This window comes from Bactrocera dorsalis, chromosome 3, assembly GCF_023373825.1.
Source record: "Bactrocera dorsalis isolate Fly_Bdor chromosome 3, ASM2337382v1, whole genome shotgun sequence".
NCBI classification, from domain to species: Eukaryota; Metazoa; Arthropoda; class Insecta; order Diptera; family Tephritidae; genus Bactrocera; species Bactrocera dorsalis.
In genome coordinates this window covers 69,325,558-69,338,064 of record NC_064305.1, presented here as the reverse complement: position 1 = coordinate 69,338,064, position 12,507 = coordinate 69,325,558, and the positions used below count along the sequence as shown (strand labels likewise).

General features: G+C 38.9%; 1 protein-coding gene across 1 annotated transcript in view; it reads left to right on the top strand.

Annotated features, from left to right (window-relative positions):
* Nucleotides 1–12,507, top strand: part of LOC125777750 (uncharacterized) — a 207,735-nt gene that overhangs the window by 112,700 nt on the left and 82,528 nt on the right. The window lies entirely within an intron of this gene.

Sequence of the window (12,507 nt, the reverse complement as noted above, 5' to 3'; positions counted from 1 at the left end):
GACAAATTTTGTTCAGCGATGAGGCTCCTTTCTGGTTGAATGGCTACGTAAATAAGCAAAATTGCCGCATTTGGGGTGAAGAGCAACCAGAAGCCGTTCAAGAACTGCCCATGCATCCCGAAAAATGCACTGTTTGGTGTGGTTTGTACGCTGGTGGAATCATTGGACCGTATTTTTTCAAAGATGCTGTTGGACGCAACGTTACGGTGAATGGCGATCGCTATCGTTCGATGCTAACAAACTTTTTGTTGCCAAAAATGGAAGAACTGAACTTGGTTGACATGTGGTTTCAACAAGATGGCGCTACATGCCACACAGCTCGCGATTCTATGGCCATTTTGAGGGAAAACTTCGGACAACAATTCATCTCAAGAAATGGACCCGTAAGTTGGCCACCAAGATCATGCGATTTAACGCCTTTAGACTATTTTTTGTGGGGCTACGTCAAGTCTAAAGTCTACAGAAATAAGCCAGCAACTATTCCAGCTTTGGAAGACAACATTTCCGAAGAAATTCGGGCTATTCCGGCCGAAATGCTCGAAAAAGTTGCCCAAAATTGGACTTTCCGAATGGACCACCTAAGACGCAGCCGCGGTCAACATTTAAATGAAATTATCTTCAAAAAGTAAATGTCATGAACCAATCTAACGTTTCAAATAAAGAACCGATGAGATTTTGCAAATTTTATGCGTTTTTTTTTAAAAAAAAGTTATCAAGCTCTTAAAAAATCACCCTTTATATATAGCAGCCCTCGTATATTGTTATATCAAAATAATCTCATTGCACAGAGATCAGCTTTTTCACAAAAACTCAGATATTGCGATTCTATGGACCGGATTTATAATATTTGATAACAATGCTTTTCTCAGGTATTTCAGAAATCTCGAAATCTTTAGCTACCTGTGAGAGTGATAGCTTCGGATATTTTAATATGATTTTTGATAACAGATCTCCAGGTAGTGCTTCACGATGAGGCTCGAAAAGGCTTTTTGATCCAGGCAAGTGAATAGTTGATTATAAGTAAACTTGATTAAATATTATCGGTAATAACTCTTCAAATACTACAGAAAATATTTTTGGATTTCATATATTCCTAAATTGATTTTATGAAATTTCTTAAATTTGCTTGAAGGCAACAATTAACAGCCAAGACAAATTGTAATAAGTCCTATAAGTAAATTCTTCAGATTTTCAGATCACACAGTTTGATAATAGTTTAAAGATGAAATCCTGAGTCGATCGTATAAATAAGAAAAGTTAATAAGGAAGACGAGAAGTTAACAATACTTCAAATATTTTGAATCACATTTAGAAGTATGTACTTGGCATTATTAAGGATCAGTGTTTCATTTGACCAAGTGAGATCCTCTTATCCGCAAACGCGAACTTCAGCCAAAAAACAAAAAACACCCCCAATGAAAGGAACCAGCAAGCTTCAGCATTGTAATCTACCTAAAATAAACTACTGAAGACGGATGGAAAAAATTGAGATATTACATACCGAACTATTCGTACTTCTAACTCATACGGAACCCTATATCTCTGAAGACTGTTGTATAAAATAAGCGAAATCTGCACAAAAAAATTAAATAAACAGCCAACTAGTTTGTCCCAAATGAGTACCTACGGCGCAATATTTTCACTAATTTTCACTAAAACGCCAACATGCTTCGCTCCAGAATAATAGATGACTTTGATTACTTACCCTGTATTGTGTCCACGAATTGACCAAAAGTGATGGAGCACCAAAGTGCGCGAGAGGAGATAACATTATTTTACATTCGCGTGCTGCGAGACTGTCACATAACATACACACATACATATTTACAACAGACGCCCCAATCAAATCACTTTTAATTTGTGGAAATAATTTTCAGCAGGAAATTATTCGAAAATGAATTGAGGGAGGAAAGGCAGAAGCGACGCTTTGACTTGACGTGAAGAGCAGATGATTGGACACAACAAACAATACTTGTCTGGGGATTGGGAACGTTAACACTGCACTGTCGAAATTATAACGGAGATAAGAGTGAATTTTGGAAAGGCTTCATTAAAGCGCTGTCATTTGCATACATTAAACAAATGGCCGCCAACTTATGTAGCTGTGAAATTGCATCGCAGCAGGTGGTTTTGGACAGGCAAGTGAGAGATATGAAGCAGCATAAGAAATTAAACAATTTAGATAGAAGCTAAAAGCTTCATGGTTAGGGCATTGCGAATTTTTTGTAAAATTTTGTAGTCTAAATTTGTGATGGGAATGTTATTTTCTTCTGTTCCAAAGCCTGACCCTAAGTATTGTGTACAATAAGAGCATTCCGAAGTTAACTCTGTGATTTCCTCACTTCCTTCGTTATATTTCCACCTCTGAGCATAGGTGGTAGGTAAATTGATTGTATAGCTGTCGCATCTAGGCCCTTTTGAAGCAAATTATGAAACCACCGGGATTAAATTCCTTTCACCTTATTGTGTCTTCACCAAACCAGACGCTTCTCATGAAGTTCATCTTTAAGAAAAGTTGTATCTGTTTAACTTTAGAAATATCGTCAAGAAAACTTCAACCGATAGTTGTGACTCGGTTTTATTCCATTGGTCCTCAAACCACACCAAACCTTTATTTTTTCTGAATTAAATTGTATTGAATCTCTTCAGGTTTACATATCTCCGTCCTAAATCTGGTAATTTTCCTTGTTTACATACCCCTTGAGCCCAAAGTGGGCTTCATCGCTGAGTGAAATTTGGCTCAAACACGTTGGGTCTTCTTGGAAAATTTCAAGAGCCCATAGAGCGAAGTGATTTTGAACGTTTACAGAACGTGAAATTTTGTAATAAAATTGGACGATGTGTAAAAGCTGTTCAAGAGCAAGTCTTTCCATCTGAAATTATACGAAAACACTACACACATGTGACCTGTCGAAAAAGGCTATTGAAAAAAGTTCTTCTACTTGGATAAAGAGAGATACCAAAATAACAGATTATAAGGGATTTCAAGACCCTGGAACACGTTATGAGGTCACTTGTTTGTTCCCTAGTTGGGATGGCCTTCAGTGAATTTTGGGTTTTTCGGTTTTCGGCTGTGACTTCTCGTCATCAGCGACGTCTACACGACGTAATTTATATTTTAGATTCAGGTCTTATGGAGTCTAGTATTGGCAAGCTTGTTTCATACCAAAAATATAACCAGGATTGGTCGAAAGGCGGTCCTTCTATTATTCAGAAGAATGTTACCCAAAGTTTGTCTGCGGTCACAAGCACAAAGCATTAAACGCTCGTGCGCCAAGTAACGTCAACGTAAGTCATTTGCGGTTTGCACAGCTGTCGAAGAGTGATGACGACGCAGGCAATACAGGCTGTTTAAGTGAAAAAGAGAAACAGGAATTGTTGTTGTGTACAGCACGTTACCGAGCATTTTAACGTGATGTCCATTAAGTCAATGCGCTAAAATTCATCAAACAAGCGGAAGTGTCGGAAAACGAGCAACCAGCTGTTTGTTGCTGTTAAGTGTACAAAATTGTTGCATGTAACGGTAATGTTACGACGGTGCAGCAGCTGATGGGCGTTGCCGGCTGTAATCGCTCGCTTTTCGCATAATAATTCGCCGGAAATGGGTCACTTTAATGACAGTGCGGTTTAGTCACAGAAATGAGTATGCTAGCTCGGCAGCTCACTTACTCACTTAGTCAACCAACCAACTAAACATAGTAGTAACTGAGCACACAAGCGCACAATGTGCAATGCCACTTGTGTAGCCTGTTGACAGACGAGCACGGGTGTGTGCTAAATAAAGGGTGATTTTTTAAGAGCTTGATAACTTTTTTTAAAAAAAAAAACGCATAAAATTTGCAAAATCTCATCGGTTCTTTATTTGAAACGTTAGATTGGTTCATGACATTTACTTTTTGAAGATAATTTCATTTAAATGTTGACCGCGGCTGCGTCTTAGGTGGTCCATTCGGAAAGTCCAATTTTGGGCAACTTTTTCGAGCATTTCGGCCGGAATAGCCCGAATTGGAAATGTTGTCTTCCAAAGCTGGAATAGTTGCTGGCTTATTTCTGTAGACTTTAGACTTGACGTAGCCCCACAAAAAATAGTCTAAAGGCGTTAAATCGCATGATCTTGGTGGCCAACTTACGGGTCCATTTCTTGAGATGAATTGTTGTCCGAAGTTTTCCCTCAAAATGGCCATAGAATCGCGAGCTGTGTGGCATGTAGCGCCATCTTGTTGAAACCACATGTCAACCAAGTTCAGTTCTTCCATTTTTGGCAACAAAAAGTTTGTTAGCATCGAACGATAGCGATCGCCATTCACCGTAACGTTGCGTCCAACAGCATCTTTGAAAAAATACGGTCCAATGATTCCACCAGCGTACAAACCACACCAAACAGTGCATTTTTCGGGATGCATGGGCAGTTCTTGAACGGCTTCTGGTTGCTCTTCACCCCAAATGCGGCAATTTTGCTTATTTACGTAGCCATTCAACCAGAAATGAGCCTCATCGCTGAACAAAATTTGTCGATAAAAAAGCGGATTACGGAACACTGATTTTGGTAATAAAATTCAATGATTTGCAAGCGTTGCTCGTTAGTAAGTCTATTCATGATGAAATGTCAAAGCATACTGAGCATCTTTCTCTTTGACACCATGTCTGAAATCCCACGTGATCTGTCAAATACTAATGCATGAAAATCCTAACCTCAAAAAAATCACCCGTTATTTCTGACCTAATAATGAAAATAGGCAAATAGGCATATTTATCAATGAAAATGTTTTTTTTTCGTTGGATTTGGCTCGTCTTGGAAGACCCACACTGTCGATTGCTGTTTTGTTTCGGGCTCATACGCATAGATCCATGATTCGTCAGCTGTGACGATTTTATAACCGTCTTTTGGAGCACCGCGATCGTATTTTTTCAGCATTTCTTTACACCAATCCACACGAGCCTTTTTTTGAGCGATTGTCAAATTGTGCGGGATCCAACGAGAACAAACCCTTTTTACGGCCAGGTGTTCATGCAATATCGAATGTATGCTGGTGGGAGAAATGCATATTCATGCTTTTATCTGAAGGTATGTTACATGACGGTCTTGCATTATCAGTTCACGTACGGCATCGATGTTTTCTGGCACAACAGCTGTTTTTGGACGACCTTCACGGAATTCGTCTTTGAGCGAGCATCGGCCACGATTGAATTCGTTGTACCAGTTTTTCGCAGTGCTATAAGATGGTGCTTCATAGCCATACAAAGATTTTAGTTCATCGATGTACTCTTGTCGTGATTATCCACGTCGAAAGTTGTGAAAAATTATCGCATTAAAATGTTCACGAGTTAATTCCATTTTTTGGCCGAGATGAATTTTTTAATTCCCTGTAAATAAAACAATTCACGATTAAATGACAAAACGTTCTGAGTGATGTTATGCTAAAAAATGCCAAACTTTCCAATGGAAATGTCAGATTGCACCTGGTAACACTTAGTGTTGCCTAGTCCAGAAATATATATAGTAGCCTATGTATAAATCGAGCGGCAAAACAAAACTACATCCAATGATTAGTAATAATAATAATTAACAGGTAAAGAAAGGGTAACTAGCGGGTAGTTAACAAGTAAATATCAGATAGGTAACAGGTAAATAACAGTTAAATACAGGTTAGTAGGTCTCTACACCGAAGTTATTTCGCTTTATATCCTCAACGGAAATTCACCGCACTTTTTGAGTATTTTTGTGGTACTGCAACTGGGTTTTCATTACCATAACCGAATTCGACTATTTAATGTTACTTCCCGCCTCATTTCATATCTACATTGTGCATCACTATGGGAGCAGAGCGGCTTTGTTTGGTAGCATCGGTGGCCCTTTCTGTTATTACTGTTGTTGTTATTGTTGCCAGTGATGGCGTTTGAACTTTCCTGTCGGACAGATCTCTTGTTAATTAATGTACCAATGTTTGTTTGTATGTATTTATAGGTCAGTGAGGCTGTTGTGAGCACATCCAAGCATCGTGAGATTTCGCAAACTCGGATGAACACTGAAATCACAAAGCGGACGCATTCCTATAGTACGAACTAGGCCTAATCAGCAAAGCAAATCACTGGATGCGCACACGAAATTTTCAACGAACTACCTGCTGGATTTATTTGCATTTGGATGTGTGTGAGTGGCTGATGGGTTTGGCATTCCTTTGGCTTGATCCATACGTATTGTTTCGTGTCCTATTTTACCCTTTGTTTGAGCATTCACCTCTTCTTTCGGTGTTTGAGTGATGTTAATGGTTCATAACCGTAATATTCGTATATGTCGTTGATATTACCTGTCGGAATGCTGCAAGAGGCTTGTGCAACCTTTGCTTGTCCTTCTAGATGAGAAGCACATGGCTTGATTCAAGTCCACAAGGCGGACGGCATGATATTAGCGCAGCTGCAAACGGCTGTTAAGATGCCACGCAAATGACTGGCATGCATTTTTTTGAACAGATTGGATCTTTAGGTCTAACCTATTTTTTACCGAAAATTTTTGAGAGGCTAATAGACTGGCATAAAAAAGGCCGCATTCCTAAGGGTTTGAGGAAGCCATTCGCTATTGGGAGCTTCCTAGATATTAAAAGATCTTTTAATAATGTCTTGCTGCAGGTCAGTTGCAACAGCTCTGGATAGTTTTGAGGTTAAATCGAACCTCAAACACTTTCTCTTCAATCTTCTTTGTAATAAAGTTATTATTAAAAGAATGGGGTAACGGTCCGTGAAATGTGATTAGGGGCTAATTGCCTATGCAGACGATGTGACACTCATGGTCAAAGGAAAGTTCTAAAGTATCGTTAACGAGTTCACGTAAAAGTATTTAATTTGATGCCCAGAAGTGGCCTCGCAATAAATCCTAATAAAGCTGAGATGGTTTTATTTAGTAGGAGATACACGATGCAGTAAGCATCGCTGTAGCGGTTTGTAAGTATTCGTATGCAACCTGTGGGTACAGTGAAGTATTAAGGGCCCGTCTTAGATAAGAAGCTTAATATCGAATAATAGTTATCTGGCTCTATGACACTATAGTCAAACCAATTATGATCTATAAAGTCTTTGTGTGACGGAGGGCTGTAAAAAAGACGACAAGCAGCGCTCATCAGCATGTGTGGTGCTCTAAGGTTCTATTTGGCATATATTAACCATAGATGTCGCCGAAAGATGAATTGGCTGCAAAAGTTACTGTTTTGCTCCGAGAATCTTGGTTTCAAAATAAACATATTTATAAACATTCCGTAATCGTCACACGCTTATCTTTATACTGAAGCTTTTAAATCATGGAGTTGTCAAATCACTACCACCTGCACTAGGCGTGCGTTCAAGGCTGGTTAAGGAAGGCCTTATCAATATGACAGTGAGTCACATTTTGATAAGACTGGTATATACAGTGGCATCACAGGCAACTGTAAAGCTAATGGGCTGGCAAGAAGGGGTACTCTAGTCTCACTATCTGTGGAATGGGAATGGGTCGGTGCTGACCTCTCCTCGTGTGTTCTAATACTTGATAGATGATCTTCCCGGAAACTTTTACAGCGCTAGGCAGGATTCTTGTGATCGATCATAAGTGATTTAATGAGCTCTTTGTCTTCATTAAGTCTAGTTTCTCTATATTTGGAAAGGTCTATTATGCCTTTGTTGTATCGGCGTCCACGTTGTAAGGTTAAGATCTTACTCGACGCCAGCTGCAGAAGCTGCATGGAATAAGGCGAAGAGGAAAGTTTAATAACACAAATAATAACACCATAAAACCAAGAATTTAAAAAAGCGATCAGTAAACATTTCTTTGCAACATGTATGCGAAGAAGTACATGTACACACAAAGAAAAACAGCAATAAAATTGAGTAAGAAACGGAATGGAAAATGCTGCAAAAGCGTGTTAAAGTGGAAAAAGTTAAATGCTCTCTCTGGTAGCTGCTGTCATGCATGCAAATAGAGACTCATAAAAGCAGATGAAATTCACTTACAATTCATTGCTTGCAACAAACTCTTATTAGACTTGCCGCATACACGTGCAACAACGTATCGACAATATTGGCATTATTGGCAGCAAGCAGCAACACCCAAGTCCTCTGTTATATTCAACTTCTACACGAATTTATTGGTATGTCAATGTTACAACTGTCACTTTAGTTGTTGTTATTGTTTTCGCAATTTCGAAAACTTCTGCCGCATAGTATATGTATGTGTAAGTCTAGAACTTTATGGAAATTGACGTTGCCTGCTGTGGCAGTTGTTGTAACACCCTCTCTTTGTATGCTTGTTCCAATTGTTGTTGTCTCTCGTCTTGCAGTTATTGTTCTTTTGGTAGGTGTCTTCGTCTGCAGGTTACAGTTCTCGCCTGCTTTTGTAAGTTTTGAAACACGAAATCGACATAGATTGCTTGTTGGCGCTAACGGTAAATAAGTGCTATTAGAAATTCTCCAGAAAAGTAATGAATGCAATGATAGTGACGACGGGGCAGGATCGCTCAGTAGTGGACGAATGCTTTTCGTGGTAGGCTTTCATTCTCTGGGTACATAGGTGCTCTGGCAATTGTGTTAATACTTCCAGCGTTTTCTTCGAAGCTGCACAGGCATAATTGTAAATAAATTGAAATTCCTTGTTTGACAAATATTACTGAATTAATTGTTAAAAATAATAGTCTGCCGTAGGTGGCGCAGAACATCTGAGATTTAACTGACGCCGTAGGCACGGAATATTACACTTCGTCGGTCTCTAACAGAACCCTCGCTTGAAAACTGGTCCTTTCTTTATAAAAAAAACTTCTCTGTTCTTTGCCCATTCCACAAGAAGGGAGACCCCACAATCTTCGCAAACTACCGTGGGATAAGCCTCCTCAACATCGCCTATAAGGTTTTATCGAGCGTATTGTGTGAAGAATTAAAACCCACTGTCAACAAACTTATTGGACCTTATCAGTGGGGCTTTAGTCCTGAAAAATCAGCAATTGACCAATCATTTACTATGCGCCAAATCTTGGAAAAGGCCCGTGAAAAGAGGATTGATACACAACATCTCTTCGTCGATTTTAAAGCTGCTTTTGACAGCACGAAAAGAAGCTGCCTTAGGCTCCTATGTCTGAACTTGGTATTATCGCAAAACTAATAAGACCAGATAGAAGCTCACTTAGCAACACTAGGGATCTCCAATTGTCGCCAAGCAGGGAAAATGATGAACGACTGGCACGCTATGTTGGTGAACACTCTGCTATTAGCGCGTAAGCGGTACATACACCAATAAAGAAGAAGAAGATACTTTGAGTCCAAGGCAAATAGCAGCCATGTTTAAAATTGGAAAACCAACAATTTTAGACCATTTGAAAGCTATGGGAAAGATCCAAAAGTGAGGCAATTAGGTGTCACATGAATTCAATGAAAGACGAATGAAAACCCGAAAAAACACTTTTGAAATTTTGCAAATCATCGAATTGTCACTAGCAATGAAAAATTTATTTAATTTAATAATACTAAAGGGAGAAAATTATGTGCTAATCCGGAGCAACCATCACATCGACTGCAAAAGCAGATTGATTTGGTAAGAAAGCAATGCTCTGTGGTTGGTGGTATATTTCATTTTCCCCAAGAAGAACGGCCCCTTCAAGCCAGCACACCTAGTACTGATTAAATTCTAATTTAAGACATTTTTGTACACTTTTATGACTTAAAAAAATCATCTGTGAAGGCTGTCTTTTTCTATAAATACAGATTCATTAGGAAGTTTACGAGGTTTGACAATTAAGTAATGATACTGATTTTATTGCGTGCTTGTAAAGGGTGATTTTTTAAGAGCTTGATAACTTTTTTTAAAAAAAAAAACGTATAAAATTTGCAAAATCTCATCGGTTCTTTATTTGAAACGTTAGATTGGTTCATGACATTTACTTTTTGAAGATAATTTCATTTAAATGTTGACCGCGGCTGCGTCTTAGGTGGTCCATTCGGAAAGTCCAATTTTGGGCAACTTTTTCGAGCATTTCGGCCGGAATAGCCCGAATTTCTTCGGAAATGTTGTCTTCCAAAGCTGGAATAGTTGCTGGCTTATTTCTGTAGACTTTAGACTTGACGTAGCCCCACAAAAAATAGTCTAAAGGCGTTAAATCGCATGATCTTGGTGGCCAACTTACGGGTCCATTTCTTGAGATGAATTGTTGTCCGAAGTTTTCCCTCAAAATGGCCATAGAATCGCGAGCTGTGTGGCATGTAGCGCCATCTTGTTGAAACCACATGTCAACCAAGTTCAGTTCTTCCATTTTTGGCAACAAAAAGTTTGTTAGCATCGAACGATAGCGATCGCCATTCACCGTAACGTTGCGTCCAACAGCATCTTTGAAAAAATACGGTCCAATGATTCCACCAGCGTACAAACCACACCAAACAGTGCATTTTTCGGGATGCATGGGCAGTTCTTGAACGGCTTCTGGTTGCTCTTCACCCCAAATGCGGCAATTTTGCTTATTTACGTAGCCATTCAACCAGAAATGAGCCTCATCGCTGAACAAAATTTGTCGATAAAAAAGCGGATTTTCACATTTCGAACCGAACACTGATTTTGGTAATAAAATTCAATGATTTGCAAGCGTTGCTCGTTAGTAAGTCTATTCATGATGAAATGTCAAAGCATACTGAGCATCTTTCTCTTTGACACCATGTCTGAAATCCCACGTGATCTGTCAAATACTAATGCATGAAAATCCTAACCTCAAAAAAATCACCCGTTAGTAAACATGTGGCCTTGAAAACTGTGAATCAAGTCTACTATTGCCAAGTACTCGAAAGATTGCGAAAACGAGTCAGCAGGGACATCGCTCGTAACTGGATCCTTCATCACGCCGTGTTGCAACAGCCGCCTTATTCGCCCGACATGTCACCCTGTGACTTTTTTTGTTTCCTAAAACAAAATCGGTGGTCAAAGAAACCCATTTTGAGTCGATTACGGACATCCAGACGGCCGTGACGAGGGTACTCGCGGACATCCCAGTCGAAGCGTTCCAGAAATATTACGAAGCATGGAAAATGCGCTGGAATTGCTGTATAGCTGCCCAAGAGATCTACTTTGAAGGGGATGGCAGAGTTGTAGAATAATTTTCAAATATACGGTTTTTATGGAATCAGTCTCACTACTTAATTGTCATACCTCGTATAAGCTATAAGCTCTTGATGTTTATTGCATAATTAGCTGCACGCAAACAAACTTTTTTTATATTTTTTTATAAATTTACAGTGGTGTAAATTTATTTGCATAAATATTTTCTTTTAGGTATAATAAACAAAATAAATAATCCTATTTACCAAGTGAGCCCGCAAATTGTTGTTTACTTTGCGATTATTTGAAATAATTAGAATTAAGCTTTCATAAAAGTGTGCTAATATAAAAATCCATAAAAATTTGTGGACCTGCACTCATTTATGTATTTGGTTGTTATTATTTTTAAATTAATTATAAATAATTTTTGTCGGGCCAATAATCGGAATAATTTCAATAATTGGAGTGTATAAGCACACAATTTTGTTGGCATCCCTTTGTCACAAACATTTAAGTAGCCACTAATATTGCGGGTTGTTATTATTTTTTGGATAAAATAACAGCTACTGAATACCTTCAGGTTGTTCTTCGTCCTAAATGCGGAAAATTTGCTTGTTTACACACCCATTGTGCCAAAAATGGGCCTCATCGCAGGACACAATTTGCCTCGAAAACGTGGAAGATAAGGTTCTTCTTGCACATGCTGTATTTTGTACATTTTCAATTTAAGATCTCAACGTAAAATATGCCAAGTCCACGCTCTTCGTGTACACTCTCGGCTACGGCTTTTATATTTTCTTCACTGCGTGCTGGATGTGGTCTATTCGCTAAAGTCTACAAGCTATACAACTGACTGTTAGATAGCGGCTTAACCATCAACTCAAATAAAACTGAAGTGATTTTTTTTACTAGGAGGTCCAAGATCCCAGTCTCTTCCTTATCTTATCCTATTTCTCCCGTTTTTGGAGGTTCACGCCCGCAATAATGATTTGATGAAATACCAAGAAATTATCTTCGATGGAAAGCTTTCAAGGAGGCCAAATACTTAGGAGAAATTAAGGAAGGCATTGGCTTATTTGAGTTATCATAGAAGAACTATATAAAAGATATTTCACCAAAGTTGGGAGCACCTCGTCCAAGCAGCTACAAGCGGTGGTTCTTTCTGCTCACAGGCGCTGTAGAAGAACCGCAATAAGGTCTTTTCACGGATGGTTTGATGCTAAGAAAGAAGTGGGAGTTTCTGTAAGAAGCTCATCGTCAATCTTACCGGACCACTGTAGTCTTTTTCAACCAAAAGTAGCTGTTAATAAGATAGTAGTAGAGTAATGCTCCGAAGAGTCGTCTCTTTCAGGGATGTGAGCTCTCAGTACGATAGCAGAGCGGCAATACTAGTGCTGAGCTCGCTAACTGTGCGCTCAAACTTAATCAAGAACTCTCTGTCCTCATTGAAAACATCATCAGGCTACTTC